This window comes from Delphinapterus leucas, chromosome 4 (genome assembly GCF_059928025.1).
Source record: "Delphinapterus leucas isolate spDelLeu-1000000601 "Yukka" chromosome 4, BTC_Dleu_Yukka2, whole genome shotgun sequence".
Lineage (NCBI taxonomy): Eukaryota > Metazoa > Chordata > Mammalia > Artiodactyla > Monodontidae > Delphinapterus > Delphinapterus leucas.
Genome location: NC_143132.1, coordinates 70817138 through 70837205, shown reverse-complemented (window position 1 = coordinate 70837205; position 20068 = coordinate 70817138). Strand labels below are relative to the sequence as shown.

Here is a 20068-nt window from a genome sequence, read left to right as displayed (position 1 = left end):
TTAGGTTTATTCATAGTCCCTATTATCCATAAATTTTACATCTTCCTTTCCAATCTAACTTCTTTTTTCTTCCTTATTGTATTGACTAGGCCTCCAGTACAGTGTTGAATAGAAGCGGTAAAAGTAGACATCTTTGCTTTTTTCCTGATCTTTAGGGGACTGCATTCAGCTTTTCACCATTAAGAATTATTTTAGCTATAGATTTTTCTTAGGTGATCTTTATTTATTAGGTGGAAGAAGTTTTCTTTCTAGTTTGTTGAAATTTTTTAAAACTATGAATGGATGTATAACTTCATCAATATTTTTTCTGCATCTGTTAGATGATTATATGATTCCCCCCCTTTTTTAAAAATAAATTTATTTATTTTTGGCTGCGTTGGGTCTTCGTTGCTGCACGCGGGCTTTCTCTAGTTGCGCCAAGCGGGGGCTACTCTTCATTGCAGTGTGTGGGCTTCTCGTTGCGGTGGCTTCTCTTGTTGCAGAGCACGGGCTCTAGAGCGCAAGCTCAGTAGTTGTGGCGCACGGGCTTAGTTCCTCTGCGGCATGTGGGATTTTCCTGTACCAGGGCTTGAACCCTTGTCCCCTGCACTGGCAGGCGGATTCCCAACCACTGCGCCACCAGGGAAGTCCCTCGTCCCTTTTCTTAATATAGTGAATTTACTGATTGATTTTCAAATGTTAAATCAACCCTGCATTCCTGGGATAAACCACACTTGGTCATGATGTGTCATCTTTTTTATAAGTTGCTGGATTCAGTTTACTAATTTTTTTAAAAGAATTTTTTTGTGTATGTTTATGAGGGATACTAGTTTTCTTGCAGTCTTTGTTTTAAGTATGCTGGCCACATTAAAAATGGGGTAGGAAATAGTTCCTTCTCTGTTTTCTGAAAGAGTTTGTGTAAGATTGGTATTATTTCTATCATACATATTTAGTAGACTTCACCAATAAAGCTAATCTTTGGCTGAGTTTTCTTTGTGGGAAAGTTTTTACTTCCAAATATAATTTTTAAAACATGTAAGGCTACTCAGATTTTAAATTTTATTCTTTTTTTTTTTTTGCGGTACGCGGGCCTCTCACTGTTGTGGCCTCTCCCGTTGCGGAGCACAGGCTCTGGACGCACAGGCTCAGCGGCCATGGCTCACGGGCCCAGCCGCTCCACGGCATGTGGGATCTTCCCGGACCGGGGCACGAACCCTTGTCCCCTGCATCAGCAGGCGGACTCTCAACCACTGTGCCACCAGGGAAGCCCTTAAATTTTATTCTTGATTTAGTTTTGATAAATTATATTTTTCAAGGGATTTGTTCATTCTTCTATTTTTTTAATTGAACAAAAATATTTATAATATTTTCTTAATTCTTCTGTTGTCTAAAGGATTTGTAATAATTTCTTTTTTCACATTCCTGATAGTGCTAATTGTCTTTTTCTTGATTAATCTGGGTAGAGGTTTATCAGTTTTACTGGTCTCTTCAAAGATTAAGGTTTGGTTTTATTGAGCTCACTATCGTTCATTTGAACTTTCTTTCATCTTGACTCTCATTTATTTCTGTCCTTCTGCTTACTTTATTTTTAGTTTGCTCTTCTTTTCGTAGCTTCTTAAAGTAGAAGTTTAGATGACTGTTTTAGACCTTTCTTTGTATACATGTAGGTGTGTGTAACTACCATGACTCTCAGGATACAGAACATCATACCAAAGATCTTCCTGGTGCTACCCCTCTGTAGTCACACCTCTTCTTGTTACCCCCACCATTCCTAACCCCTGGCTATCCTACCCTAATCTGTTTTCCATCTCTAAAACTTTGTCATATTGAGAATATTATATCATGGAATCATATAGTATGTGACCTTTTGAGACTTTTTTTTTCACTTAATGCCCTTGAGAGCCATCTGAGTTGTTGTATATATCAATTCTTTGTTCTTTTTAATTATATAGTAGTATTCCATGGTATGGTTGTACCACAGTTTAAACATTCACTTATCGAGAGACATTTTAATCATTTCCATGTTTTGGCTATTACAAATAAAGCTGCTGTGAACATTCGTGTGTAGGTTTTTGTGTGAACGTAGGTGTACATATCTCCAGGATAAATACCCTATCATACCCCTGCCACTGGATATAATCACTCCTAACATTTTGGTGTATGTTCTTCAGTGCTTCTTTGATATGTCTACCATGCATAGGGTCATGTTGCTTTTTATCTATTCTTTCCATTTACCAGCACTTTTCTCAACTCCTTACTCTTCTGAAACTTCTTAAATACCTGCTTGATATTCCAAATTTTGGATAGTCCATAATTGAGTCCTGTTACTCCTAATAGATGATGATAAATTTGAGTCCCTTGTGAGAATGAATCAATGAAAAGTTGTCTCATGCTGTATACCAAATGGCAGAATTTAGGATTTGTGTAATATTGCTTTATAGTAGTACATAACAGACATGAGACATTTTGTCCCTTACTTACTACTTATGCATTCCTGCTGATAAGGCAAAGTGGTGAAGGGCAGGTCTTGGGATCATGAATATACATTTTTGAGTTAAATAGAGGGCATTGATGTAGAACAGTATGATCCAGGTCCCCCAGAATGTGAAAGCTTAAGCTACATGGCCTTTCATCCTTTCTAGATTGTGTGCTAAAAGTCTTTTAAAAATAGATATTGAACATATAAGTGCTTTTTCCTTTTATTTGCTCATTCTCTTGGAAGTCACAAAGAACTTTATTTCATATTAACTTTTTTTTGTTAATTCAAAACAAAAAGTTGAGTTTTGTGTTTTCTTAAACTGTTAATAACAGTTTACGTTCTGTAGCCTCTGTAAACACCCTATTGTTTCGTGACAGTTGAAGTGAAAGTTTTTCATTTGAGGTAACTGCTGGTTTTCAGGATTTATCTTGACCGTACTACTCTAAATCAATCACCCAGCTTCAACTCTGTGGCTCTACATTTTCAACAGCAGTCTGCAGTCTGCAGGCCAACCTTTTTAAAAAATATATTTTATTTATTTATTTTTGGCTGCCTTAGGTCTTCGTTGCTGTGCGCGGGCTTTCTCTAGTTTTGGCAAGTGGGGGCTACTCTTTGTTGCGGTGCGCGGACTTCTCATTGCGGTGGCTTCTCTTGTTGCGGAGCACGGGCTCTAGGCAGAGGGGCTTCAGTAGTTGCGGCAGTCGGGCTCAGTTGTTGTGGCTCGTGGGCTCTACAGCGCAGGCTCAGTAGTTGTGGCGCATGGGCTTAGTTGCTCCGTGGCATGTGGGATCTTCCTGGACCAGGGCTCAAACCTGTGTCCCCTGCACTGGCAGGTGGATTCTTAACCACGGCACCACCAGGAAGTCCTGCAGGCCAACTTGTGAATGTCCGTAGTTTGCTCATTAGAACTTGTTTTCAAAGATGTTAGAAATTTGAATTAAAATGAGCTAAAACTAATATTTCAGTTCCTCAGTTGCATTAGCCACATTTCAAGTGCTCAGTAGCCACATGTGGTTGATGGCTTCTGTATTAGCATAGATAAAGAATATTTCCATCATTGCTGGAAGCTTTATTGGATAGCACTGTGTTAGAAAGCTTCTCAACTCAAAAACTAAATCTGTTTCAGAAATTTGAAAAAAAGTATTTAGCTTATCTTTTTAATTCTTACACCCATAGAAGAGGGATTGGGAACTTTATGGTCTATATTTTTCCAGTTTGATATCAAGCATGTTGAAGAGTAAAGGACATGTTTGTATTGACAAAATAGAGCAAACTGTCATTCGTAACGATATATGCCACATTTGTTTTCTAGAAGGCTATTGGATTGTACTTGAACGAAAGAATTTTATAAATTAGGAGCTATAAAAAATCTTGTTCTAGTCATTTGATGATATAATAAAGTGTAAGGTATTTCAGGTATTTATGACTCCTGAAAAAATATACTTCAGCGCTTGTGTAGGTTTTTAATTTTAGTTCATGAATTTCTGTGCTGTAAAACAGCATGAATAAAATTGTAGACATCCTTTTATGCATTTAGTATTTATGATTATTTTGTTTAATGGTCTAGGAAACTCAAGACTTATTTAGCCCTTGCTTTAAGACCTCTCTTTTGTTTTTAGTTTTAAAATTGCCTTAAATCCTGTCACTAGTTTAAGGAGAATTGTATAGATATTTCCCCAAATACATGTTGCTCCAGTCAATAAAACTCCAATACGCTGTTGCTAGGAATTTGAGTATATGCCCTGTAATGAGTGACTTTTCCTCTCCTATTTAACAACAACAAAAATAATCATTTTATCCATGTCACTGATTTTAAGATACTTAACTATTTTTGCCACATATTTTATACTCTGTTTTAGTTGCAGAATTGTATTACATTTATTGGTAACAAATGATCTTTCCCAATCATCCTAGAAGGTGACAAGTCTGTGTGGCTCTGTTTATTTGCTTAAATAGTCATTGGTATGATATGTTTCTTCCTCTCTTTCTGGCTAACTCCCAACTTGTTATCCCTATGACACTGTATACTTTTTCAACAAAGTTATTTATTAGTTGTAGCCAGTTCTTATTAGCATTGTATTTCTTTTAAAGTTCATTTGGGGGATTCAGAAGTAATTTTATGTTCCTTGCAGCTTGGGTCCTTGTCTTTTGAGGCTATTGCATTGGCTTTTATTGGGTCTGTATACTTAAAGAGGTACTCCCCCCGCCCGCATTCAAATGCTTTTTACTTCAGCATACTCTTCAGCTGTCATTTTCAGAAACACATTTATTAATTGAGCTCATTTTAAAGAAAATATATGATAATTTATATCAGTTCTCTTATCTTAAACAAGATTTTACTTGCTTGTATGGCACTTAGAAAGTGTCCTATTTGATAGGAATCAATATTTTAGCAGAAAACATGGAGTGAGTAATCTTGCTTTATAGTTTTTCCTGGTGAGAGTCATATTATTGCTTATTGTTACTGATTTCAACTCACCTGGCAAGTCGATGAATCAAGGTATCTCCACTAGTAGGTTGTTTTAGAGAGCTAACCCAGAATGGTCTATTTTTCAGTATCCTCCAGTGCTCGTAAAGTTGTTGGACTCAATTTATCTTTTTCTTTTCCCCTTAGGTGGACATAAATTGTTAATAGAAGATTTCTTTTTAGATTCTTTAATAACATAGCCAGTCTTCTAACACTTTTCATATAGTTCTGTCTGATCTTTGATGTCTAATTGCTTGGTTTGGAATTGTGAGATAGTGGTACTGAATGAGAATTACACTCTTTCTTACATCAAGTAGTGCCAAGATTGTAAATCATTATAGACAAGGCTGTGATAGGGTCATTCTAGCTAGATCAGTCTCAGAGATGTCTACTTGGGGTTTTTTTCATAATTGTATGATGAAGTTTATTATAAAAGGACTACATAGTCCTTATAAAAATTAAAACAGTATAGAAGAGAACAAAGAAAAAAGTAAAAGTTCCTTGTTTCCTACTGTGATTCCAAAGAGATAACCACTAATACTGATATCCTGGAAATTTTAAATTTATAACAAATGTACAGAATATGTGTCTGTATTTATTTCTATATAATGTGTTTTGTAAATATATATCTTATGAATATATACATTTTGTTTTACACAAATTAGATGTTATTTTTATATACTTTTGAAATTTGCATTATTCATTTAATAACATTTTGTAGAAATTTCCATGTTATTGCATATAAAGCTTGCTTATTTATTTTAATGAATGATTAAATGACGTGCCTTATTTTATTTAACCGCTCCCCTATTGATGGATATTTGTTATTACTAGATTTGTTTGAATGAAATAATGATGAAAAGATCATGCTTATATATATAGATATCTATATACACAAGCATGTTTCTTGTATCTGTCTATATGTCTACATATTTGTAAAGCTCTTTCTCTAGGTATATGTCTTTTTATTGAAATACAGCATTCATACAGAAAAGTGCACAAATTGTAAGTCACGGATTTCCTCAAAAATGAACATACATGTGTAACCAATACTCACATTAAGACATAGAACATTATCAGTATCCCAGAGGCCCTCCCCTTCCTTGTATCCCTTTTAGTCACAACCCTCCTCTAATTCCTAAAGATAACCCCTACCCAAACACTTTTATCATGGTCAGTTAGCTTTACCTGACTTTGAATTCAGTATAAATAGAATCATGTACTATCTACTCTGATGTCTGATTTCTTTGTTTTACATTTTTTATGAGGTATGTCCATGTTATTGCATAGGTAGTTGTTTATTCTCATTTCTGTATAATTGTCAGTTGTGTGAATGTATCAAAATTTATTCATTCTAGTATATCTAATATAGTAGCCATCTTGTTTCAAGATGTTGGCTGTTCTGAAAAGTGCTCTTTTGTTTTGGCTGTGCCAAGTGGCTTGCAGGATCTTAATTCCCCGACCAGGGATTGAACCCCGGGCCCTGGCGGTGAAAGCTCTGAGTCCTAACCACTGGACTGCCAGGGAATTCCCTGCTGTGTATATTCATGGCTGTGTCTTTCGGTGCATGTGCACACTCATTTCTGTTGGTTTTATGCTGCTTAGGATTGAGTTTGCTGGGTATGGATATGTTCAGCTATAGGAATTTCTGTCAGAAGTTTTTCTCAATGGTTTTGCCAATTTATACTAATTGCTCTGTATCCTTGGTATCTGTTAGGTTGCATTTCACTGATAACTAATGAAATTGAGTGCCTTTCATGTTTACTGACAATTTGGATATTATTTTTTTGTAAGGTACTTGTTCATCTTTTGCCCATTTTTCTATTAGGTTGTTTCTTTCTCTTACAGATTTGTAATAGTTCTTTATATATTTGTTGGATATATATATCAATTAACTTTTCCACTCTTCCACTTTGATTTGCCTTTTTACTCTTGATGAACAGAAGTCAATGTTAATGAAGTTCAATTTATGTCTTTTCCTTTTGGTGTTTTGTGTATCCTATTTAGGAATTCTTTGCCTGCCCCAAGGTGATGAAGATATTTTCCTTTGTTAACTTCTAGAAACTTTGATTTTCCTTTTCTATTCAGATTAACAATCCGTTTGGAATTGATTTTTGCTGATGATGTGAGTATAGGGATCAAGATTTACTTGATGGCATTTTCTTTTTTCCAACTCACCCATAGAAATGTTTTCAGTTTCACTTTGCTGGCTTAATGTTTCATTTCTTAGAATAACTTAATACATTAAGATAACAATGAATAGATTTTTCTTTGATTAATACTAGGGATTTGTACTAAGACTGGACTTAATGTCTTTTTAGGATTATAAAGTAACACATGTTTGTTGAGAAAATGTAAAAATTTAAAAACTATAAAGAAGATAATAAAAATTGCTGTAATCTTACTACTCTAGGATAATCACTAACATTTTGTTGTTAGTATTTCCTTTTTTTGTTTGTTTTCTGCATATGTTGTGTTTATATAAAATGTGCTGCATATGTATTTGTGTTTGTGTAAAAATATATTTATCAACATATTTATCTATATCATTTAACCTCAAACAATGAGCATCTCTCTATGTCATTAATATTATTCAAAAGTAAGATTTCTAATTACTGTATGTCATATAGCTGTATTGTAATTTATCTCACTCTTTCTTTACTGGGTATTAGACTGTTTGCATTTTATTTATGATCGTAAATAATATTGTGATGTTACATGTAGGCATTGTTGTCATGTGAGATTATTTCTTCAGTATAGGTTTCTTAAGACTCTTGATTATATACTGGCCAGTTTATAGTCCACAAACGTTGATCAATTTATTCTCCCTCTAGTAGTGTATGAGATTCCCAATTTAATGTCTTTTTAAATGATCTGGAGTAGGAAATGTGAAATATAATTTCCAGATTTGTACGTGATATTGAGAAAAAAGGAAAACAACTGGACTTGGTCTTGGGTTGGGAGTGGAGAAGAAAATTAAAAGATGTCTTTAGATGGGAGACTGGGATATAATACAGCATATTGAAAGGCACGGGGAAGAAAGAAAGGCAGGGAGTTTGGAAGGAGGTTCTGATGTGAAAAAAGGTTTTATTTTTAGCAGTATTGAGTTTTAGATAATAGGATGTCTAAGTGGAGATGTCTGTAGAAATTGGTAATCTTCTATGTATCTAAGCAGTTACACATCTGCAGTTGTGTAATAATAATTAATAACCGTAGATATTTATTTGGAACTTGAAGGTTTTCAGGGTGCTTTTTATGTAATCTCATTTGATTTTCTGATGTTTATAAGCTGGATATTATTATACCACTAATAAACAGATGAGGAAATGATTATGATAATCAGTAACATCAAAAAATCAGCTATATATTGCTGTGTACTATAGTTGATGCTTTACCTATATAATCTCTTTTAACTCTACAGAAGTTCTGTGAGGAATATTCCCTCCATTTATAGGTGAAGAAAGTTCCAAATGATTAAATTTTAGTTGTTTAGCCTCATGCTGCTAGTATCACTCTTTGGGATTAGATTGTATTTCTTTTAACTCCCAACCTATGCTTTTTTTATTTTTCCATGCTACTTATGGAAGCCAAGTTTACCCAATAATAATTGGAAGAGAAGGGATTGAAACTCAAGTCTTAACGCTTCAATAAATATTGTTGACATTTTGTCCACTTTACTTTTTTTTAAATTATTTCCTTTCTCTTGAACCACTAGAAGTTCTTTCCACATTTTGGCAGCAACCTAACTATAGTTTATATAAGGGAAAATGAAATATGTTTGTGTAAAAATCTTTTTAAATAAGTTTGATTAATTTAGATTTTTAAGAAGCAGTTATATTGTGTTGGCCAAAAGGTTCATTCATTTTTTTCCGTAAGATGGTCTAGTAGCACTAAGTTGTCTTTAACTTCATTCGAAGCAGTTTTGTTTGATTGTATTGTGACAGCCGTCATATCAGTATGCATTTAAAAAAAAACATATCAAAATTGGTGAATTTTTGTGTAGCCATTTTAATATTGGAGATGGAAGGAAAAAAGCAACATTTTTGGTGTATTACGCTTTATTATTTCAAGAAAGGTAAAAACCCAACTGAAATGCAAATGGAGAAGGCGCTGTGACTGGTTGAACGTGTCAAAAGTGGTTTGCGAAGTTTCCTGGAGATTTCTCCCTGGACGATGCTTCTCGGTCGGGTAGGCCAGTTGAAGTTGATAGTGATCACATCAAGACATTAATTGAAAACAATCAATGTTATACCACGAGGGAGATAGCCGACATACTCAATATATACAAATTAAGCTTTGAAAATCATTTGCACCAGCTTGGCTATGTTAATCACTTTGATATTTAGGTTCCACATAAGTTAAGTGAAAAAAACCTTTTTGACTGTATTTCCGCATGCGATTCTCTACTTTTTTGGGGAAGCTTTTTGGTTTTTTGTGTGTGTGTGTGTGGTATGTGGGCCTCTCACTGTTGTGGCCTCTCACGTTGCGGAGCACAGGCTCCGGACGCGCAGGCTTAGCGGCCATGGCTCACGGGCCCAGCCGCTCTGCGGCATGTGGGATCTTCCTGGACCGGGGCACGAACCCGTGTCCCCTGTATCGGCAGGCGGACTCTCAACCACTGCACCACCAGGGAAGCCCTGGGAAGCATTTTAAAAAAATTAATTTATTTTTGGCTGCGTTGGGTCTTCGTTGCTGCGGGCGGGCTTTCTCTAAGTTGTGGCGAGCGGGGGCTACTCTTTGTTGTGGTGCGCCGGCTTCTCATTGTGGTGGCTTCTCTTGTGGAACACGGGCTCTAAGCGTGCAGGCTTCAGTAGTAGTGGCACGCGGGCTCAGTAGTTGTGGCTCTCGGGCTCTAGACCACAGGCTCAGTAGTTGTGCACGGGCCTAGTTGCTCCGAGGTGTGTGGAATCTTCCTGGACCAGGGATTGAACTCATGTCCCCTGCATTGGCAGCCAGATTCTTTTTTTTTTTTTTTTTAACATCTTTATTGGAGTATAATTGCTTTACAATGGTGTGTTAGTTTCTGCTTTATAACAAAGTGAATCAGCTATACATACGGCAGGCGGATTCTTAACCACTGCGCCACCAGGGAAGTCCCACGATTCTCTACTTAAACGTAATGAAAACGTTCTGTTTTTAAAGCAAATTGTGATGCACGATGAAAAGTGGGTACTGTACAATAATGTGGAACGGAAGAGATTGTGGGACAAGCGAAATGAACCTCCACCAACCACACCAAAGGCTGGTCTTCATCGAAAGAAGGTGAGGTTGTGTATATGGTGGGATTGGAAGGGAGTCCTCTATTATGAGCTCCTTCCGGAAAACCAAGCAATTGATTCCAACGAGTACTGCTCCCAATTAGACCAACTGAAAGCAGCACTCATCAAAAAGCATCCAGAATTAGTCAACAGAAAACGCATTATCTTCCATCAGGTTAATGCAAGACTGTGTGTTTCTTTGACGACCAGGCAAAAACTGTTACAGCTTGGCTGGGAAGTTCTGATTCATCCTCCATATTCACCAGACATTGCACCTTCAGATTTTCATTTATTTCGGTCTTTACAAAATTCTCTTAACGGAAAAAATTTCTTGGAAGACCGTAAAAGGCACCTGGTACAGTTCTTTGCTCAAAAAGATAAAAAGTTTTGGGAACATGGAATTATGAAGTTGCCTGAAAAATGGCAGAAGGTAGTGGAACAAAACAGTGAATACGTTGTTCAATAAAGTCCTTGGTGAAAATGAAAAATGTGTCTTTTATTTTCACTTAAAAACTGAAGGAGGGCTTCCCTGGTGGTGCGGTGGTTGAGAATCTGCCTGCCAATGCAGGGGACACGGGTTCGAGCCCTGGTCTGGGAAGATCCCACATGCCGCGGAGCAACTGGGCCCGTGAGCCACAATTACTGAGCCTGCGCGTCTGGAGCCTGTGCTCCGCAAGAAGAGAGGCCGCGATAGTGAGAGGCCCGCGCACTGCGATGAAGAGTGGCCCCCGCTTGCCACAACTAGAGAAAGCCCTCGCACAGAAACGGAGACCCAACACAGCCATAAATAAATAAATTAAAAAAAACAAAAAAACTGAAGGAACTTTTCGGCCAACCCAATAGTAATGGAAATAACACCAGATTAAGAGATACAAAATCGTGGTTTAAGTCCTAGGGTTGAAATCCAATAGCTTGGGTAAGACACTTAACCTCTGTGAAGTTTTAGTTTCTTTATTGGTAACATGAGGATAAAAAATAATTCACAGATAACAGTAAGTAGGATCTCTGTTGCTGGATTTGGAAGACTTGGGTGGAAATTTTTGTTTCCCTTAGGCAAATAACCTTTCTCAGCCTTAGTTTTCTTATTTGTAAAATGGGATGAAAATGCTAACCTCATAGTCTTACTGTAGGATTAAATGCAATAGATTATACAGGATAGAGACCAAGAGCACCCCCCTCCCTCCCTGCATGCCCAACCATTGTATCCTTAGTACCTAGGACAGTGCCTGGCACATAGTAAATGTCAGATAAATCATAGTTACTATGCTGAGGAGGCATCACAAATTTGTAGAACACCATATAAATGCTGGGTTTTTAAAAAATTTATTTATTTTATTTTTGGCTGCATTGGGTTTTCATTGCTGCCCACAGGCTTTCTCTAGTTGTGGTGAGCAGGGGCTACTCTTCATTGCGGTGCGCGGGCTTCTCAATGCAGTGGCTTCTCTTGTTGCGGGGCACGGGCTCTAGGCGCGCGGGCTTCAGTAGTTGTGGCACGTGGGCTCAGTAGTTGCGGCTTGCGGGCTCTAGAGCGCAGGCTCAGTAGTTGTGGCACACGGGCTTAGTTGCTCCGCGGCATGTGGGATCTTCCCAGACTAGGGCTCAAACCCACATCCCCTGCATTGGCAGGTGGATTCTTAACCACTGTGCCACCAGGGGAGCCCCTGGGTTTTTTGTTTTAATTGAAGAGTAGTTGATTTACAATGTTGTGTTAGTTTCTGGTTTAAAGCAAAGTGATTCAGTTATACATATATATGTATATATGTGTGTGTGTGTGTGTTTATATATATGTACATATTCTTTTTCACATTCTTTTCTATATTCTTTTCCCTGTGCTATACAGTAGGATCTTGTTGTTTATTTTATATATAGTAGTTTGTATCTGCCAATCCAAAAGTCCTGATTTATCCCTCCTCCGCTCCCTTTCCCCTTTGGTAACTGTAAGTTTGTTTTCTATGTCTCTGAGTCTGTTTTGTAAATAAGTTCATTTGTGTCATATTTTAGATTCCACATATAAGTGATATCATATGATATTTGTCTTTCTCTTTCTGACTTACTTCACTTAGTATGATATTCTCTAGGTCCATCCATGTTGATGCAAATGGCATTATTTTGTTCTTTTTTTATGGCTGAGTAGTATTCCATTGTGTATATGTACCACATCTTCTTCATCCATTCATCTGTTGATGGACATTTAGGTTGCTTCCATGTCTTGGCCATTGTACTTAGTGCTGTTATGAACATTGGGGTGCATATATTTTTTCGAATTATAGTTTTCTCTGGATATATACCCAGGAGTGGGATTGCAGGATCATGTGGCAACTCTATTTTTAGTTTAGAAAAATTATAGAATAATTTTTTAAGACTTATTATGAAATAATTTTAGATTTATGAGAAAGTTGCAGAAGTAGTACTGAGTTCACATAATCTCGTCACCCAGTTTCCTCTAATATCAAAGCTTATGCAACCATACTACAGTTATCAAAACCAGGAACTTAATATTGGTAAAATACTATTAAATAAACTACAGACCTTAGTTGAATTTCATCTGTTTTTCCACTAATATCCCTTTTCTGTTCCAGGATTCAGTTCAGGATTCCACGTTGTATTTAGTTGTATCTTCTTGAGTCTCCACCATTCCATGACAGTTGTTCAGTCTTTGCTTATCTTTTAGGACCTTGATAGTTGATGAGTATTGGTTAGTTATTTGTAGAATGTCTCTTAATTTGCGGCTGCCTGATGTTTTCTTTCTTTTTTTTTTCTCTTTTTAAAATATTTATTTATTTGACTGTGCTGGGTCTTAGTTGCAGCATGTGGGATCTTCAGTTGTGGCATGTGAACTCTTAGTTGTGGCATGCAGATCTAGTTCCCTGACCTGGGATTGAGCCCAGGCCCCCTGCATTGGGAGTGTGGAGTCTTAGGCACTGGACCACCAGGGAAGTCCCTGCCTGATGTTTTCTTATGATTAGATTGAAGCTTTCATTATTCGACAAATTCCACAGAAATGTTGTGCTCTTCTCAGTGTATCATATCAGGGACTATAAAATGTGGATGTATGTCTTATTACAGGTGATATTGCACTCTCAGTACTTTGTTAACGTCATATCTGCCAGTTTTTCCCTTAAAGTCACTTTTTTCTTCTTTGTAATTGGCAAATATCTTGTAGGAAATAGTTTGAATCTGCTTAAATATCCTATTTCTACTGAAATTTTTTCCTATTTAAGCATCCATTGGTGGATCCTGCCAGTTGTAGTTATTAATGTAGTGTTTGCCTAAATGTGAATTTTATTTTCCTCATTCCTTCTATATTTATGTTAATTGTAGCTGTCCCTTCTCTCCATCTAAAAAAATTATTTCCATTTATATCAGAATGGATATTGCCTTATTCTTTGAGTTGTAATCTGGAACTGTCATTTATTTTTTTGCTCAAGTTGTTTCAGCTTTGCCTATTGGGAGCTCTTTCAGACAGACCCTTGTGTCCTTTTGACATGTACTCTAGTTTCTGGCACCGGAAGATGTTCCAAGGTCATCGTATAGTTTTCTTTGCCCAGCTTTGAAATCAGTTCCTTCTCCAAGGAGCTCCATTTCCTTTTGTTTGGATAATGGTATTTAGAAACTAAGTTTTGGATGCTAGTTGTGTTGGATTTCATTGCTTCTTAGTGATCTCAGCTGACAGAGCTAGGCAGTGCGTGTGTGTCTACTAACTCACACATGCACACACGTCTATACTAATTTCTTTATGTTGGTTGGGCCCAGGCACCTGTATTGAAAGAAATTGAATGGAGAAAAGGGAGGGGATGCAAAATATAGTTAAGATGTATCTAGCTCAGTGGTTCTCAAAATTTCTGGTCTTGGGGACCCCTTTATTCTTAAAAATATTGAGGACTCTTAACAGCTCTTCTGTTGGTTATATATATCGATATTTACCATTTTAGAAATTAAAACTGAGAAATTTAAAATTTTATTTATTTATCAGTAACAAATCCCATTACATGTTAACATATAGCATATTTTTAATGAAATATAACCCTTTTATAAATAAAAAATTTCGTGAGAATTTGTTTTACAATTTTGCCGCTATGTACTCATAAGAGGAGAGTGAAAAAAAATAGGTATTATAATGGAAGTATTTTTGACCTCATGGAGCACCCCACTGGAAAGGGTGTCAGGGATCTTCAGAAGTCCCTGGACGAAACTTTGAGAGCCACTGATAGAGGTGTACTAAAACTCTTACAAAATAAAGGTACATATATAGTAGAAGGATGGATGCAGAAGAACTTGTGTGAGGAACAGCAAAGAACTTAAACCATGATGCTATAGAAGTTAAAAGATCTGGGTAGGTTGGGGGTGGTCAGCACTGTTTCAGGTAAGATAACTTGATTTGATCACTTCTTCCACTTCATCTTATAGTTATCTAAATTGTAAGATGCTGATATAGCAACCAAAATGCAAATTTATAATGAGAAATATTATAGAGAAGTACACTAGAATGTTTGTTGTGAACTGTGGGTCCCTGAACCTTTTCAAAAGCAAAAGATAGTTATGGACTTTCTCAGACCCTGACAAATGTAGCTCCTTTCAGAAGTTTGAATGCAGTCGGGTCAGGCAGAAAGGGAGGGTTATGGTTCATGATTCACATAAAGGCCTGTCCATCAATGTGCCGCTTTTCTTCCTGGCCCTGTTCTGTGGCTTCGTGAGCTTGGAATTAGAAATCTTCCTGTTGACTGGTTATATGTAACTGTTCTTTCCAAAACCATCCTGGAAATAAACACGCATACACACAGAGATATATTCTTGGTGTTAAATTTCTCTTTTTCTGGACTCCATGAATACTTCTGAATATTGCTACATTATTTAGGCAGTATATTTGCAGTACAGTTAATTGTTTTATATCTTTCTTTTTACATTTAAACACTTGTAGTACTTGTGGTCACTTTGATTCAATTTGTTTCCTAGGCAGTATTTTGGAACCATTTCCTTCTAGTGATAGTTACACATTCTTCTTATATGACTACATACTGTTTTTACTCTCAGAATAACCATTTCTCTAAGTTTGGTGGCAGTTATTTTGCCTATATGCTTATTACTACAGATTATTCTTTTGAAAAGTTTGGCCATAAGAGGAAGGAAGTTGCTGGAAATATTTTGGTCCACAAGAATTTATAGGGTAAATTTAAGCGTGCTTTTAGGCAGAGAAGTAGTTGGTGAAGTAAGGGAGATTATTTTAGAGAGACAGTGAAGCTGCAGAGCCTTAGAGATGGGTGGTAATGGAGTTAGTAGCACAGAATATAGAGGAAAGCACAAGATGCTTTCTTTTTTCTTAAACAGGGGTGGGAAGATGAATGAGAATACCTAAAAGAGAAATTGGAAATTGAAAGGAACATATGGCTCCAGAAATGGGGAGATGGTAAGAACAGATACTTCTGCCAAGTGACCTAGGTCTTTTCTGTAAAGTAGATCGTGTAGAATCTTGAAAGCTGAGCTGGGGAGAGTATAATTGATATTATGGGCAACAAGGAGCTATTGTAGATTTCCTCACTGGGGAAATGGCAAGAAAACAGTTTTATATTAATTTATTTGTGAAAGAATACATTGGTAGATGATAATGCCCTAAAGTAATCAAGGTTGATAAGGCTACTTTGAATGAAATGCATATGGACGTAGGATATTGAGAATGAAGTGAAAGAAGAGTCCAAAATGATTATAAGGGGTCACCTTGTTTGGGAGTTAGGGGTAGACCAAAATTTGCAAACGACATGAAATGTTCTTCACATACTATGTCTGGCAACATTATTTTAGGTATGTTTAAATTTGTTACATCGCTTAATAACATTATTGAGTGTGGAAGAAAGTTGTTGGGAAGAGTAGCATGTTTGGAAGAAAAAAATTAAAGGGGGATAGATATAGTTGCAGTTATTTCAGATCTCATGAATTTCTCCATTTGGTTCCTGCCCTTATTCCCTGTATCATTCATTTAGATTGAGCCAAATATGTGCCATTTTATTCGTTTATTAGTGTTACTTGTTTTTTTTTTTTTTTTAAGGCATCAAAACTTCCCATCTCCATTTAAGACCTTTGGAAAGGAGACCTTGTCATAGAATGTGTTCTCAGTATCTGGTATTTTGCTCTGTACATATTAGAATCTCAGTAAATTTAAAGCTTCCATTGTATTACTTTAGACTGACTGAATTTAGCATGTAGCAGGTACTTAATAGCTGTTGAATGAATAAGTGAGTGAAAGCTGTTATGAGAAATACAAAAGAAGACTATCTTATTTTCAGATACCAAGATAAGATACAGGTACATGAAATAGTAAAATATAAAAGACATGAAATAAGTCCTGAAAGAGAAGGAGTCATTCTGGATTCTGGGCGTGATTTACTAGTGATTAGAATCAAGGGAAAGATTTTTTCAATATAGAGAGGCCTCTTTATGTTTAAAGTTGGGAGAATAAAGAGAGAGTGATCAAAAATGAGGAATACCTCAGTATAATTAGGAGATATATATTAGAACTAGCAAGAATGAACCAGCTTGGGCAGTGGAAAGGGGTGAGGAAGCATGGGCTCTGCCTCTTGATAGGATGTTGGGGAAGAAGTTAGATGAATATACAAGGTAAATATGACATGGGAGTCATGCCTGATGGCTTACCCAGTCTCAAAGTGGAGATCCAGAGGGAGCTTTGATCAGTGGATGAGCAGGGGTCTTAACAGCTTCAGGTGGAGAAGCGTCTGGGTTTAGTGAAATCTTATGAGAGAAGTATGAGTAGGGTGATTGACAGTATTGATGGTATTTCTGGTTTGGTAGTGAGAAAAGCATTGAAATTCAGGCTCTCAAATGTAGGCAGGAGGTTGTACATGGGACTAGGTGAAATGGTAAAGATTAAGCTATGGGGAAGAAACCAGAGGTTTTTCTTGCCTTTGTTTTTTAATCTGACATACTTCCTAGCCTATTGATTTTCTTGATGTTCCAATGAATGTTTCAAAAATCCAGCAAACCTGTCTTTTCAACTATCACACATCTGCAAATGCCTGCTTTGATTAACTATACTTTGTTTTATTTTAGGTGAAAAGTAACACTGAGTACTTGATTTTCTTTTAAAGATAGTTCTCAAGGAAATAGTAGGGAACTTATAGATGAATTGTTGTCTCTTCTGTCATGCTTAAGAAGTTTACATGTTTTTATAGATTATTGTAGTCTTTCTTGGGCCAAAGAATATTCATTTTCCCAGACTTTTTGCACCTCATTCTTTCTAGTTGCCTTGTCATTTTCATACCCATCTCTTTATGTTTATGGATTTACCAACATCCTTTCTAAGCACCTTAGGCTGGACCGTATACTTTAGTGTGTGGTTGTGTTATATGTAGAGATTACTTTATTCCATTTATGAGTGATAGGCCTGTTGGACTGTTCTAAACATGTAACTTGCTATGTGCCTATTGGTATTCACAATGCTTTGATTCATTGATACTTCTAGGTTTTGGTCTGTGCTTTCATAATGTTAAAAGTGTACCTTATATTTGTCAATGCTAGTACCAATATGATCACTTTTCATATATATGAAAATAGATAAAAGGTTCAGATATATGAATTAATGTTTTTCACTGTGTGCACATAAAGGTTCTTCCTTTGTTTGTGAATAGCTTCTTATTGAAGAACTTATTTGTGAATCTGTCTTACACTCTACTCGACACTTTTGCTGAAAAAAAGTTGGTCTCATTTTTTTAAATTAATAAATTAGTTAATTTATGGCTGCATTGGGTCTTCGTTGCTGTGTGCAGGCTCTCTCTAGTTGTGGCGAGCAAGGGCTACTCTTTGTTGCAGCACACGGGCTTCTCATTGTGGTGGCTTCTCTGGTTGCGGAGCACGGGCTCTAGGCGCACGGGCTTCAGTAGTTGTGGCACGTGGGCTCAGTAGCTGTGGCTCGCTGGCTCTGAGCGCAGGCTTAGTAGTTGTGGCGCACAGGCTTAGTTGCTCCGTGGCACGTGGGATCTTCCCGGACCAGGGCTCGAACCCGTGTCCCCTGCATTGGCAGGCGGGTTCTCAACCACTGTGCCACCAAGGAAGTCCCCGGCTCTTTCTTACTGCTGCATGCTATGTTTTCATGGTTTGTTTGTAATTTATAAGTTGACAGAAATGTTGGAACTACTTTTTGCTGCAACATAAGACAGCAGTTCAGCAGCTGCTTAGCCTGTTGTCGTTTCTCTTCGTCTCATACCCAGTTTCAATAGTTGTATTTCAGTAAACATCACTTCAAAGATGGTAACATGTCTGTGTTCCAAAGCCTTGTTGGAGGTGACCTTACCATTCTATTTTATGTTTCAAATAATTACACCAAAAGAAGCCATAAGAATGGTCATTAGTACGATTCTCTAACCTGATAGAATTATTAGCTAAATAATCATTTACAGTCATGTTTTTATGCCTAGGTTCTCCTTGATTTGCAATTCTCATGCCCCCCACATTTCAGGAATTTTTGAAAACTTCCAGTTCTTTATTTGGTTAGTTTGAAATTCCTTGCTTATGTTGCATTTCCCTCATGAACCCCTCTGCACAGCTCTGTCTTCCAGCTTTACACTATGAGTCTGTAAGATGTTTATAACCTTTTGCACCCCCTTTTTAAGTGTATGTTTTGAAAATGTAGCCATTAACACATTGTATTTCCTGGACTATTATCAAGATTTTTTTAAAAGCTTATAAACACCAGAAATTTATTTCTCACTGTTCTGGAGGCTGGAAGTCCGTGATCAGGATGCAAGTATGGTCGGGTGAGGGTCCCCTTCCAAGTTGCAGACTTCTCGCTGTGTCCTCACATGGTCGAAGAGTCAAGGATTTTTAATGTATTTCAGAGCTTGTTGAGTTGAAAGTTTCTTAGTTTTAAGATACTTGTGTTTTCATTTCAGGGATAGGTTGAAAATGTAGCACAGCAGGATGACTGTGCGCCATCAGTTCTGATGAGAATTGATGCTACTGTTAATGATCCTCCATATAGAACCTCCATATATTTTTTAAATTAAATTTTTTTTTTTTATTTTTGGTTGTGCCAGGTCTTAGTTGCTGCTCGCGGGCTCCTTAGTTGCGACATGTGTGCTCCTTAGTTGTGGCACGCGAACTCTTAGTTGCGGCATGCATGTGGGATCTAGTTCCCTGACCAGGGATTGAACCCACGTCCCCTGCATTGGGAGATGGTTTCTTAACCACTGTGCCACCAGGGAAGTCCCCATATTATTTTTTAGGACACGCAGCTCTTCACATTTGTGAGAACTGAGATCTAAAGATGAGATAACATTGTTGACATCTTAACATTTCTTGTTATCATGTAGCTAGAATTGTGTCTTGTACATAGCAGGGGCCTAAAACCATATGCAGTTCTATAAACACACATTTGATGATGGTTGTAGAGGCCAGGAAAATACTGGCTAAGATATTGCCAAAAACGTTGAACTTAAAGATAATTAGATTTCATTGTTACTTTATCATTCCTTTTTGATGAGATTACCTTTTAGAATTTTGTGTTGTTTTTGTGATGTTTTGTAAATTGAGAGAAACCCATCATGAAGTCTGAATACCCCTTTTATCCCCCAGTATTTTATTGATTTTGGAATTTAACCTTTTTTTGTGCCTTTAACTTTAACATCAGTTTCCTTAAATGTGGGAGTGAAATTGTGTGCTCACTTCTCCTTTATTCTGCTAGGTCTTAATTATCTTTTCGCAGGACATTTTAATCTTTTTATTTCCAGATAAATTTTTGTAAAATCCTAGTTTATTCCCTCAACTTATATACTGTTGATTCTTATATATCAATTACATATTAATGAATTCTTCAACACACTCTTGCACACACAAATAATCATTTTGGGAGCACCTGTAGGTAGGTTTAGCAAAGGATTA

General features: G+C 36.8%; 1 protein-coding gene across 6 annotated transcripts in view; it reads left to right on the top strand.

Moving 5' to 3' along the window:
* Positions 1-20068, top strand: part of ZNF148 (zinc finger protein 148) — a 129896-nt gene that overhangs the window by 55485 nt on the left and 54343 nt on the right. The gene's annotated exons all lie outside the window — the stretch shown is intronic.